Source organism: Giraffa tippelskirchi, chromosome 8 (assembly GCF_054371585.1).
Source record: "Giraffa tippelskirchi isolate mGirTip1 chromosome 8, T2T-mGirTip1v1.2.pri, whole genome shotgun sequence".
Classification (NCBI taxonomy): Eukaryota; Metazoa; Chordata; class Mammalia; order Artiodactyla; family Giraffidae; genus Giraffa; species Giraffa tippelskirchi.
This window is the reverse complement of record NC_137282.1, coordinates 106,831,939-106,844,317: the sequence shown is the minus strand read 5'-3', so window position 1 is coordinate 106,844,317 and position 12,379 is coordinate 106,831,939. Positions and strand designations below refer to the sequence as shown.

At 41.3% G+C, this 12,379-nt stretch overlaps 1 protein-coding gene across 2 annotated transcripts in view; it reads right to left on the bottom strand.

Annotated features, from left to right (window-relative positions):
• The window catches only part of PIK3R1 (phosphoinositide-3-kinase regulatory subunit 1), a 90,839-nt gene that overhangs the window by 43,997 nt on the left and 34,463 nt on the right, over window positions 1–12,379 (bottom strand). The window lies entirely within an intron of this gene.

Genomic DNA, 12,379 nt, shown 5'->3' with positions numbered 1-12,379 from the left:
CCCATCCTACCGACAATCACACTCTACCACTCCCTTTTAGGATCTTCCGCAGATAATAAGCCAAAGGCATTAGGATCAACGTTAAATTAATAAAGGTCAGGCCTGTATGAATGGGTTGGTCTCTCATGGTAGTCTGCACTTCAGCAGGCTACTTAGTAGATGAGAGGGGGTGAACCTTGTGGGTAGAGGGACTTTGTGACCTCTCCCGATGAAGACGCAGCTTCCCCTGTCCGTCTATCACATTACTTTGAGTTATGAGCCCCTCTCCTTGCTCCTGTAATCCAAAATACTGAAGAGGAGGGGAATGGGAGGATATGGAGGTGAGTGGGGCCTGGCTGGGCCCTGCAGCCCTCCCCTCTCTGGGGTTCCCACATCAGACTAGAGCCCATGCAGTGGCCCATGTCCCTGTGGTACCCACCACAGAAGTGACCAGGGTGCCCACATAAAGCACGTCTGCCTCTCCCCGGTGTGGCCACGCCCTGCAGAGGACAAGTACTAATGTAACCCCGACCTGGCCAGTCACCGAGCCCCACCTGGCCAGGTGGATGCAATGGCCTTCTTCAAAGGGCAAGGCCTAAAACCACTTGGCAAACTTGTCTTCCTCCGTTATCCTGCTCTCCTGCTAACCCTCCTCCCACAGCCCTGAGACCGCTCAGTGCCCCATGGTCTCTGGCATCACCCACCCCCTCCACCCGCCATCCTCACTCAGAAACCAGACTCTTAGGAAAGGTCTGATAAACAATCACACAGAAATGGAAGTTTCCAACAAAGCTTTCTGTGTCATATGAGAGGACAGGGCTGATTTTAATAGGGTCTGCAGCGAAACTCGTCTACAGAAATTCCAAGCATAATCTTCTCTGAAAACATACACCCACGTATATGGTCCTTTAGTACTTTGCTATGAATGAATCATCAGAACATGTCTAGTTAAGATCATTAAAATGCTCAGGTTCTTGGTGGGTGTGCAAAGCTGAGACTGGATGATCACTGAAGATATCCAACCATCCCTGCTGTTGGTGCTTCAGCAACAATCCACTTCACACCACAACAGCAGAAGAAAGAAGGGTAACAATAATGCCTTCAATTTCTAGACCCTTTAAAAGATTACAAAATGAGTTCATATGTGTTTGTTTTTGAGATCCTTGAGAGAGAAACTAGATAAAGAAAAAAAGCGAGGGGAGTGGTCAAGGGGGAGAAAGACCAGGTTAATAAATAAGTTCAGGATGTTATCATTTAAGACCAGAAAAACATCCAGTTGGGGTCATCAAAGTTGTTTTGAACGATGTGCTATGTGGAATAAATAGATACTATTTTTAAAGGTTTCAGTGTATACACCCCATGAGGTCAGTCAGTGTCCCACTACTTGCAACCAAGTACTTCAGAAAGAAAGAGTAAAACCACACCACAGAGGCACTCAGTTACCAAGCCTGCAAAGCCCACGACTTTGTGGTTTTTAAAGATGTTATCTGCATTTTAATGCAAAATGGCATGCAGAACAAAGTTCCAAGCACCACTCTTGGGAATTCTGCAAAGCACAAGTAACATTCCAGCCAACCTAAGAACACTGAAGAATGTATACATTATAATCTCTCCATTACGAGAGTGATGGAAGACCACAGACACCAACGCTGAAAGCTGGTTCACCCCGACGGCCAGCATGTTTCTCTGTGGCCCTCGGTTTCTGAGTTAAAAGAAGCAGTGCAGTGTGGATGAAGTCAGGCTGGGACCCTAAAAGAATGCTATGAAAGTAGTGCAGCTGAGAATCAAAATGAAGATACATACAATCATTATGAGCAAGCTTAAGCATTTTCTCCAACCCCTACTATCATTGTAAAATCACTGACCCATTTCCCCCAAGGACTATTTCACAGAACATGGCTTCAAATTAATGCTTGGTCCATTAGGGTCAGGAAGAAGTAGCTAACAAGTGACATTTGTTTAATGCATTGCTGAAGGAGATGGTGAGGCTGAATCAGAGGCAGACCCGGATAAAGATGCTATTCGCATATAGCTTGGTCAAGAATGAATACCTCCCAAGACTCCGGAAAAGCCCTGAATTCACTGTTTGTTCCTGTCCAACACTAGCTTCCCTTTATCAGCAAGAGTGGGCCATTCCCTCCACATCCAAGGCATGGAAAAATCTTTATCCAACAAAAATTTCAAAAGTACTAAAGTGAGTACTTTGCAAATCAGGGGCTGAAACCATTTTCTTTCAGTAATTTTAGAAAATTATATACTGTTAAATTTCATTCCCCTTATTGAAAAATCTCAGAAGTTAAGCTCTAATGAAATGCTTCTGGAGCCACCCAGCAACACACGTTCCAGTCTAGATTTATTTCCCTTGAAGAAATCTTTCCCTGCCTAGCAAGTATCGCCTCAGAGCAGCATCATATCCATTCAAAGTGTAAATTATGACCTGACTCGTGTCAACTAGGGACAAAGGCGGGAGAGGATTTGGAGGTTACCCAGGGCAGAATTTAGGAATAAGATTCCGGATCCTCAGGAAACCCTGATTTAATTTAAGATACCGCTTCATCTGCTTCATTAAAAACAAAAAGACTGTACTTGTGCAATCTACTTCCCTGTATTATATAAAGTTTTAAGACCGAAAAGAAATATGATTGATTATGGGCATGAACCATAGCTAAGCACTTCCAAGAGTGTCTTCCCTTAAATCACATTAAAATTGTACAAAGAAAGTTACAGATGGTGACTAACTCAATTACCAGTCTGAACCAGCACCAAGGTAAGAATGACTTCAATATTAAACCAGTGTTCAGGAAATGTTGAAAGTGAAAGTGTTAGTTGTCTGGTTGTGTCCGACTCTTTGTGACCCCATGGTCTTTAGCTCTCCCGACTCCTCTGTCCATGGAATTCTCTAGGCAAGAATGGCAGGTTGCCATTCCCTTCTCCAGGGCATCTTCTCGACCCCGAGATCGAACCCGGGTCTCCTGCACTGCAGTCAGATTCTTTACTGTTTGAGGAAACGTATCCATTATTCTGTCCTTAGAATGCCTGACAAAGAGCCATTTTTTTAAACTGAAGACTTCATTAAAACAGTCTTTGTAAAGCTACCCTTTCGGATAGAGGTCTCAGATGAAGACACCTTAAGATGATTCTTGCTTTATGAAGAGATTCCAGTATCCCAACACGACATCATTCATCCTCTTTGGACTTTTTTTTCCTTTCAATTTGAACTAGATGATCCCTATGGTCCTTTTCCAATCTAAAATTCCACTCAAAATTCTGCTCAGTAAACTTTCCATTTTCCACCCTAATTAAAGAGAAGAGAGGACAAGCAAAGGGAACTGACCACACCAAACACAGCAACATCTAAACAGAGTGTGAGTTTAGAATTAGGACACAGATCATTCTTTGGTCAAGAACAAATCTCTCCTGGTCCACTTCCTGTTTGTGGTTGGTGCCAGGAGAAAGAGTTGTCACAGAGCCATCTTCAGAAGTTATCCCCAGCAGTGGTGGGTCAACTGCTTTAAATCATATCCAAGTGTGCAGGCTCCTCTTCACTTGTCACATTTATGGCAAGCGTTTCAAAATCACTCAAGATTCTGGAAAGGTTATAAAAATATGAAAACAAATCCCAAAAATGGGATTTGTGGGAAAATAAAAAGAAAGCATTTAACAGCTCTTTCTTGGAATGGCTATTGATGGATTTATAGCCCACTGTTCTCAGTCATTCCTCTGACTAAATAAACTTTCCACCTGCTCAGTCCGCTGCTGAGAGAATCTGACTCCACCACAGTAAGTCTGAAGCGTGTGCTTCATTTACCATAAGGAGCTCAGACAAGGCAAATGTGTGCAGCTGGAACTAACTTGTGCCACATTTGGCCCATCCCCCAGCTCGTAAGGATTTCTGCAAACACCTCTGGAATCCCAGCTGTTTTCAGTGAAGAGTTGATGTTGGGAGCATCTTGCCTAACGTACTGAACTATCATCTTATTTAAAATAGGATTCTGAATCTTTTCTTTTTAAAGTAAGGCCTAGATCCATTTATTTTCAAGTCAAATAAATGACCCAAAGATAAATTTAAGTTTAACTCTTTTAAAAACAGTCATATTTCACATTGAATGTGCTCCTGAGGCCAGGGGAAATGTTCTTTCCTTTCTGAAAGTTTCTCGCCAAATACTAACAAACCCAGTTTCTTCCCAAGAATATTTGTTTTCTATCTCACTGAGTCGAGTTTTAAAAGGGCTGGAACCTTTCACAAGACAGAATAATTCCATTTGCTAGTTGGCGCTTTCTCCAAATCCAGCTTGAATCCTATGGGACACACAAATCCTTGTCTGAAATGTAGGATAAGTGTCATGAAACATACTTGGGAACTGGGAAACCACAGCTCAAAGCATAAACACGAAGATATAAGTGAAGATTCACTTTGAATTAAAACTGTGACAAGGGGAAATACCATCAGGCACTAATTCTTTAGCCAAGGAAACAAGAACATTCAAGGAAAAAGTATGCACATTATCACTAATTGGAGGAGGAAAAATATCAATACGGACAATAATTAGTACCGCTAGGAAGAAGGGACAAGGTAAAGAAATGCACATTTACCCTGAAAGACTGAAACTAGACATATAGTCAATTCTTCCCATCAAACACTGGGTCAGGTACTATCTAGTTTTCCCCCAAACTAGAAGCAGCAGAAAAGTGGACGCTCAAGAAGGGAGAACAAAATGAGGTAGATTTTACAGCTTCCATGCTGTCCAGCAGCTGCCACTGGATGGCAGCTGGGTGTCACGTAGGTAAGAAGTGTGAAGATTTAGGATGGGGTCATTCAACATCCCCAACATGCTCTGCCCCACAACCCAAGGTTTCAGGAGATAAAAAGTAGCTCCTCTCCACAAAGAGGCTGAGGACCTCCAGCCTAGGAATTGCCAACCTCTGTTCTCATCATCAGCAAGTCCTGCAAAAAATACTGATTTACTATAGTAGAGAATTGGGAACTGAAGCAAATTTAAACCTCCTAAATAACTCCCAGGATTTTGAAATTCAGAAAACTCTCTCTCTCCCTACAGTTTACTATTGAAACATTATCATCCCAAGCCGAGTACAACAAATTGAAACCACATTTTATTCTACTTTTTCTTGTTAACTTGATGGCTTCACCACACTTTTAAATGCTACACACGCCCCTCCTTCTCCCTTGGCATTTGATCCTTTTTTTTTTTTTTTTGGTGAAATCAGTAATCTCACCAGTGACAAGCTTTGCTTTCAATAAGTTTATCTGCCAACTTAAACAGCATCTCCTAAGGCAACGGAATAATGAAAGACACATGTAGGTACTTGCCCATCATCAGACACCAACTCAAGTTGGCCTGAAATTGGGCCTGTAATTCTGCTGGTCCTCAGGTTCCGGACAGTGTGCCAAGAGCGGGCCAGCAAGGCTGAGGTCTTAGTCTAAATAGCACAAGAGAGATGCAAGGAACTGACCTTTTCCGTCTCTGCTGGACTTACTGTGGGACAAGGCACAGTTCTTCTCTTCCACAGGAGATGTCAAGGATTGCTCAAACACTTGGCAAACGTCAGGGTCTTAAGACACCACATGGTGAATTCTGCCTCATTCTTGCCGGTGAACTTGAGGCAGGGCTTTCCAAGCCCAAATGCATGATTCAGCCGGAACATCTCCCAGGTCAGCCATTCCCTCCACACACAGCCAAGGCTCCACCAACAACCCCCACCCCCAGGCAGGTCAGGGGACCTGCAGACCTCCAGATCTGAGGCCTTCCTTGGGGGACACTGAGTCTCCTCTAATCTCTCTCTCTCTCGGTCTCTCTCAGTGGTGTCAACTCTGTGCCTTCCTCTGGATAGAGAAAGACTTGATTTTCAAACCTGCAAAATCTGAAAAATGGACTAATGAAAAGGCTAGAAGTTTTGAAAGAAAGAACAAGAGTTGTTCTAGCCCATAAGGGAGGCCTCCTACTTTCTGCACCTGGGTCTACCATCCAAAATCAGTGGCTGATGAATCCAGGGCTCCACCTTTCCACTCACCCCAGCTCTAACCTAGACTGACTTTGATGCACTTCCTGTATTAGTCAATGGCTCAGGAACATTCAGCCTGCTTAGTTCAAATAAGTAAAAATGTCGAGGACCAGTAAGACTCAAAAAAGGTATATTCATTATAAATTTTTTTTGAAAACATAGGGTACATCGAAAAACCAACTCAGAAACACTGTTTACACCTTGCATCTGCTGAACCAAGAAACTGGGTTATCTCATGCACAGCAGCGTCACCTGAGATGTCCTGGAAAGGTTTTATCAAGAATACATTACACATTATCAAATAGCTATTTTAAAATCAAATCTAGAATTCAGGAATTTTAACTAAGAATCACCTACTTTACAAGAATCTTCCTGGCCCCTCCCCCCAAAAAAACCTCAACCAAACAAACAATATAAACCCTAAGGCAGTTTAAATGGGATCCTTATCCGAAGACAACCCATTGTATGCTGAGAGGTTTTGAAGATAAATCTTTAATACCCAAGAGGTGATTACTGTGTCAGGAAATTAATCATTTCCCTCACTTCCCTAGGGCCTCAAGAGCATCACAAGGCAATAAAGTTGTTGGAGCACCAGGTTAATTTCAGTATATGCATAAAAGGTAAAAACACACACTTCTCATCTGAAAGGACCATTTCGGATACGAATTAGGTTTCTTTTAGCTCTGTGGAGGTGGTAAGCGGGTTTTGAAATTGCATACCTAACTTCAAGAATCCCAGAGTCAATTCGAAATCCCGAGCAGCATTGCTTTCAGACTGTTTTTGGGAGCAGAAGGCTGGGGACACAACAGCACTAGCAAAATGAGGCTCTCCCAGTGTGGCTGAAAGTTAATATCGAAGTCTCTGACTTACATATGAACTGTGTTTCCCAAGCTCACTTGTAAGTTGGTTGTGCAAAACTTGGAACACATTTTCCCTAGAGAAACATTATAAAAGGTGGTTAGGTTCCCCAGATTAGACCACCAAAGTCTATTTCACAAGCTATTTTCAGTAACTACATGGGTGATGACTGCAAATTAGTGTATTTCATGGCACCATGGGTAACAGAAATTATAGTAAATAAACACAGAAATCACCTCTGTGTAAGTATTTCAAGACCAATAGGAATAATCCAGACCTCCCTCCCTTTGCCAGTGACGTCAGAGGCACAGGCAAGGACGGAGCAGGGGGAGTTTCAAGCGGTGGGAAGCAAGAGTCAGAAGAGACCTAGCGATGCCAGGAAGCAACATGTGGGTTCTATCCAGCTGAGGACTGTCACTGACACTCCAGACCCTGTGAGAGGCTACCCCCTCCCTCCTCCTGCTTGGATGATCAGAGGAGGGGGCACTGCAGCCCCAGCAACCTACATCAGGGAGAAGGGCAGTGATGCAGGAGAGGGGCTTGGCGCAGGGGTGAAAGAAAGCACCTCCTTCCATTTCCAAGGTTCGCTGTAGACACGGTGGGGGTGGTGGTGGCACTCCACTCATGCCCTTTGTTTGCCTGCACTTTTGGAGCTTCCCTGCAGGCAATGAAGATGCTCTATTCATTATGGTGACCCCAGCATCCAGTGCAGCATGGGGCATAAAATAAGTGCATAATAAATGTGAACAGAGGTGCCCAGGGAATCACCTCCACATCCCTACGGGAACAACTGAAGGTCACTGGCCTGAGCTGCTTATTCATTTATCCATCTGAATAATAAATATTATTAGCTGGTAAACAAATACCTGGAGAAGGAAATGGCAACCCACTCCACTATTCTTGCCTGGAGAATCCTAGGGACGGCGGAGCCTGGTGAGCTGCCGTCCATGGGGTCGCACAGAGTCGGACACGACTGAAGCGACTTAGCAGCAGCAAACAAATACCATCTGAATGTAAACGACTGTATTCATTTACTCACTAAATTATCTACCAACTGCTTTCTATGTAAAATGTTCAAATGGTGGCCTGATTGAGAAAGTACCTGTGTTAACATTTTTCCCCAGCAGTTTCCATCCAAAGAGTACTTGAAACGCTTGGTAAGTGTTGCCTATAAACACCTATTAAAATGCAGCTTTATGGGAGATTAAATCATTATCGTAGTAGCGCGGTAACAGGAGCTACTGGGCTAGTAGAAGTCCTAGAATGGCCTGTTGGACTAACATGTCCTTTGGGGAAAGAAACTGTTTAGCTAAGAAGGTCAACTGCCCTATACAGTATTCTTTATAAATGAGTTTGAATTTAAACAGTTCAATCCTGTATGTTTAAGTACTGGATTCTGTGCAACTGAAAAAGCCCAGTACATCTGCTTTGATGGAAACAAAGATCAAGGTGAGATAACCACTATACAGACTTGATGGCTGAAAGGGTGGAATTCTAAAAGGTATAAAAGTCGGGTGGCTGGAAAGAGTACAAGTTAAGGAGGGCTGAAGTTTCACATGTACCTAATTCCACTCTTCTGTAATGGTAGGAACCCCACCAACTGGAACAGGAAAATGACTCTGAATTTTAAATAATGAGTAAGCATATATTCCTTTTCCTAAAGGAAGGGACAAAAATAGAAGAGAGAGAAGGTATCATTACTGGTAAATGGGCAGGCCTTTACAGAAGGAAATTACACAGACTGATTGTATCAATGCATTCCAACTTTTCTACATAAAAATGCTCAGGTCTTCAATTCTTCGACAATGTTGACAAAGCTACCTTTTCTTCTCTATTTCAGCAGGTATATAAGCCTACTCCCGACATCCATAGGAATCTGCTGAAAAACACTCCTTGATTTATTATGGCCTCACTCCAACCACTCTTCTGCTTGGTTTTTGTTTTTTATTGTACCTACTCATTTAAATTCATCAATATGTTGCTTTCTAACAGTTTATGTATATTTTTAACACACATATAGGTGTGCTATGTACAAATTAAATCAAATAGCATATGGTTCTTCTCCTAATTTCCCTTGTACCACCTCTTCTGTAGCTGTTAAGAGTACTTGGTTCCCTAGCCAGGAAGGATGATAAACAGGTTTTGTCAAATTTATTAACCAAATAGATGATGCCAACAAAGGGCATCGAATTATCTGGGAAGTACCTAAGATGAAAAAGCTTAACATTTTAAATACAAACACACATGAGCAAAAAATAAACAACACAGGAGCAGTGATGGCCTTAATCCTAAATTTATTAGGGTATATACCTACATATGGCTTCCCTGGTGCCTCAGAGGTTAAAGTGTCTGCCTCCAATGCAGGAGACCCAGGTTCGATCCCTGGGTCGGGAAGATCTCCTGGAGAAGGAAATGGCAACCCACTCTAGTATTCTTGCCTGGAGAATCCCATGGACAGAGGAGCCTGGTAGGCTACAGTCCACGGGGTTGCAAAGAGTCGGAAACGACTGAGCGACTTCACTTTCACACCTACATATACATATGTAACACAAAATCACTGATAAAAAACAGCGTAAACTTGAATTATCTGTAGATGTAAAGGGTGTTTAGATACTGAGGAAACACAGAGGGAGATGGACTTAAGATGGCATGGTATTAACAAAGAACTGGTATACTGGTGTTTTATATTAAGTACAGGTATTTCTAATAACTGAATTTATATGGATGTATAAATACATATATAATATTGGGAAAAAATAATTAAAAAGAACATTTTCCCAGTATGCAACCATTCGAGACTTTTCAACAAGAAAATAGGAACTTTTTTTTTTGATGATCAAATGCACCTTAAAAGGACACGTGATGACCCTGGAGAGAGAGCATCCCCAGGGCCGCGTTCTGTGCAGTGTCTGTGATCTGGAAAAAACATATCCTGGCACCGAGGGCACGAGAAGCCAGTGTCACCAGCCCCATCCCATTCTGGTTGGACAGGAAATGCTGGATTTCAAAGTCTGAAGGGAAGCCCAAACTACAGCATTAGAAAACTGTTTTCAAAATCAAGCTTCCAACATTTGTCCAATTAAAAATGCACTTAGCCACTTAGTATTCCATTAAAATGGAATTCTAACAGCTTCAAAAACACATGTTTAAAAGGGATCCTGAGAGCATATCTCCTCCCCTTAAATATCTGCTATACTTTAATGATACTGGCTGTGCGAAGTTCAAAGCACAGAATAAAGATTCTCATCAAATCACACATTTTCAAATATCTCCACCCAGAGCACCATCAAAATAATTCTGTTTTGATCACACACAGTACTTGGGATTGGCAAATCTTTTTTTAGTTTTAGTTCTTTTCTTTAACCAATAGGTGGCAATCTTTATTGCCAAGAATATTCAGGCAAAAGATTCAGTTGGGTAAGATTGTTTTTTTCTCCCTCCTGTCAAGGCTCAGAATTTTTTTTTTTTAACAAATGAGCTATTTGACAAATGACTAGTAATGGTAAAAAAAATTAAAGAGTTGTAATTTACTAATAAGTTACTGTAATTTTGGCTTGGAAGAGAAAAAGACAACCTGGAAATCTCAAAATTAAACAGACCAAAACCAGGAGATATTCTTCTGGGGGGGGGGGGGGGATCCAGCATGGTTTTGATAGTATCATCTCCAACAACAGCAAAGAAAAAGTACACAATATACCCAGATAGCATACTAAAGATTCTGGAACGTCTATCAATGAAATTGTACAGGTAATGAAGCCATACAAATAGAAAAAGAACACGGGGTTAACTAGAAAACATCTTCAGAGCACTAGCCCAGTGTTTTTGTGGGGTTTTTTGATTTTCTTTTGAGGCAACACATACACAACTCGGGCAAGTTCACTGACCTTTTCATTGAAGCTGAGGCAAATACTTAAGTTTGTGTCTTACAAAGAACTGGTATCACTACCGTTGCTGTCTAACTTATGTAATTCTGCTGTAATTGAATCTCACTTCTTCTTTGGATAGCCTCAAAAGAAGCTAAAAAAGAATTCATTACTATGGAGATAAAACACTTCTTCAAATAATTTACAACTGTTTACATCGGCCCCAGATCTTTATTTCCTGTAGCTCAACAACTTCAATTCCTTTCATTTCCTTCAGGTCTAAACATATCACTTAAGTCTATGAAATATTTTGTATGTGTCTGTGGCAAATGTGTTTTTCATGGTTTTGACTGGCATCAGTGAGTATATCTGGCTTTCACCAAATATTTGGTTTTTAATACTCTAATTAGTATTGTGATGGTGATGCCTCCCTGAAATAAATCCCTGGCTTGTAGAGTGTCATTAATTCTATTTTACAGATGAGAAAACCAAAGTTAAGGATGTTACTGTCTTTAGGTCACACAGCAAATTAGTTATAGCAATTAGGACTAACGGTTGGCAAAGAGCATTATTCAAAGCCCTGAGATGCTCGGCCGGTGCACAGGGCTCCATGAAAGCAAGAACAATGAAAAAGGACGCTGAACAAGTGTGATGGTTGCTTTGGTGCTCCTGTAACATCAGTAACAAACGCATTCTCCGATGCATCTTCACAAGCTCACAGAGATCAAAACTTAGCCTATGTAAAACTCAACCATCTTAAAAGAAAAAAAAATTAGAATTCCTCAACTTACCACAACTTGCCACTGTTAAATATATTAATTCACAATGGTATAAATAATGATGAAACATAATAAGAAACGTGCTAATTTACTACAGAAGTTCATAATTTTCCTCCAACCTGGAGGCTATTTTGATTAGAAAACAAGGGATAGTTAACAAGACCCATCACATATTGCGCACTATGTTCTTTTCGGATGCTGCAATGTATTTCTTCCTTTTGAAGATAGCAGCTGAGTCTGAGACTCCAACCCAAGCAGAGAGGCTTAGATGCCTCATTTAATCCGGCAATTAACGGTGAGTCACTGCACCCCTGTTTTGTCCCCTCAATAACAAAAATAATTCCTTGTGCTCCAGGGATGCAGGGAGGTTGATAAAACTGCACACAATGTTGAATTTCTTAGAAACTGTAAAACATATGGGATGTGTCATGCAATGGAATATTACAGAATTTTAGATGACGTTCAGTTAAAGCTATAATTTCTCACTTCTAGTCCCACTGATGGTCATGGTAGATCTGAGACATTCCAAACAAGTGCATTTTTCTAAAATCATACACTGTCTTAAGACTATTCTTAGAAAACAAAGGAAGAAAACTTAAAAGCTGACTAGTCGACTACTTATGGAAAAGCAGCATTGATATATTCAGCACGAGCTACAATTACAGTTACAACAAAAGACTCTTTCTACCTGCGAGATTTAACTTACTATTTGATATAAAATGTGCAGTTAAAAGGAAAGTTTTCAGAAGGACCACTAAGTGAGCTTCATGTTCTAATTAAAAGAAATAAATCCTAAAGTCTGTAATTATGACCTGTTTAGGTGAGAAACTTTCAACACACACTTTCTGCTAATTCTCACTGAGGAAGACTTTTTCATAC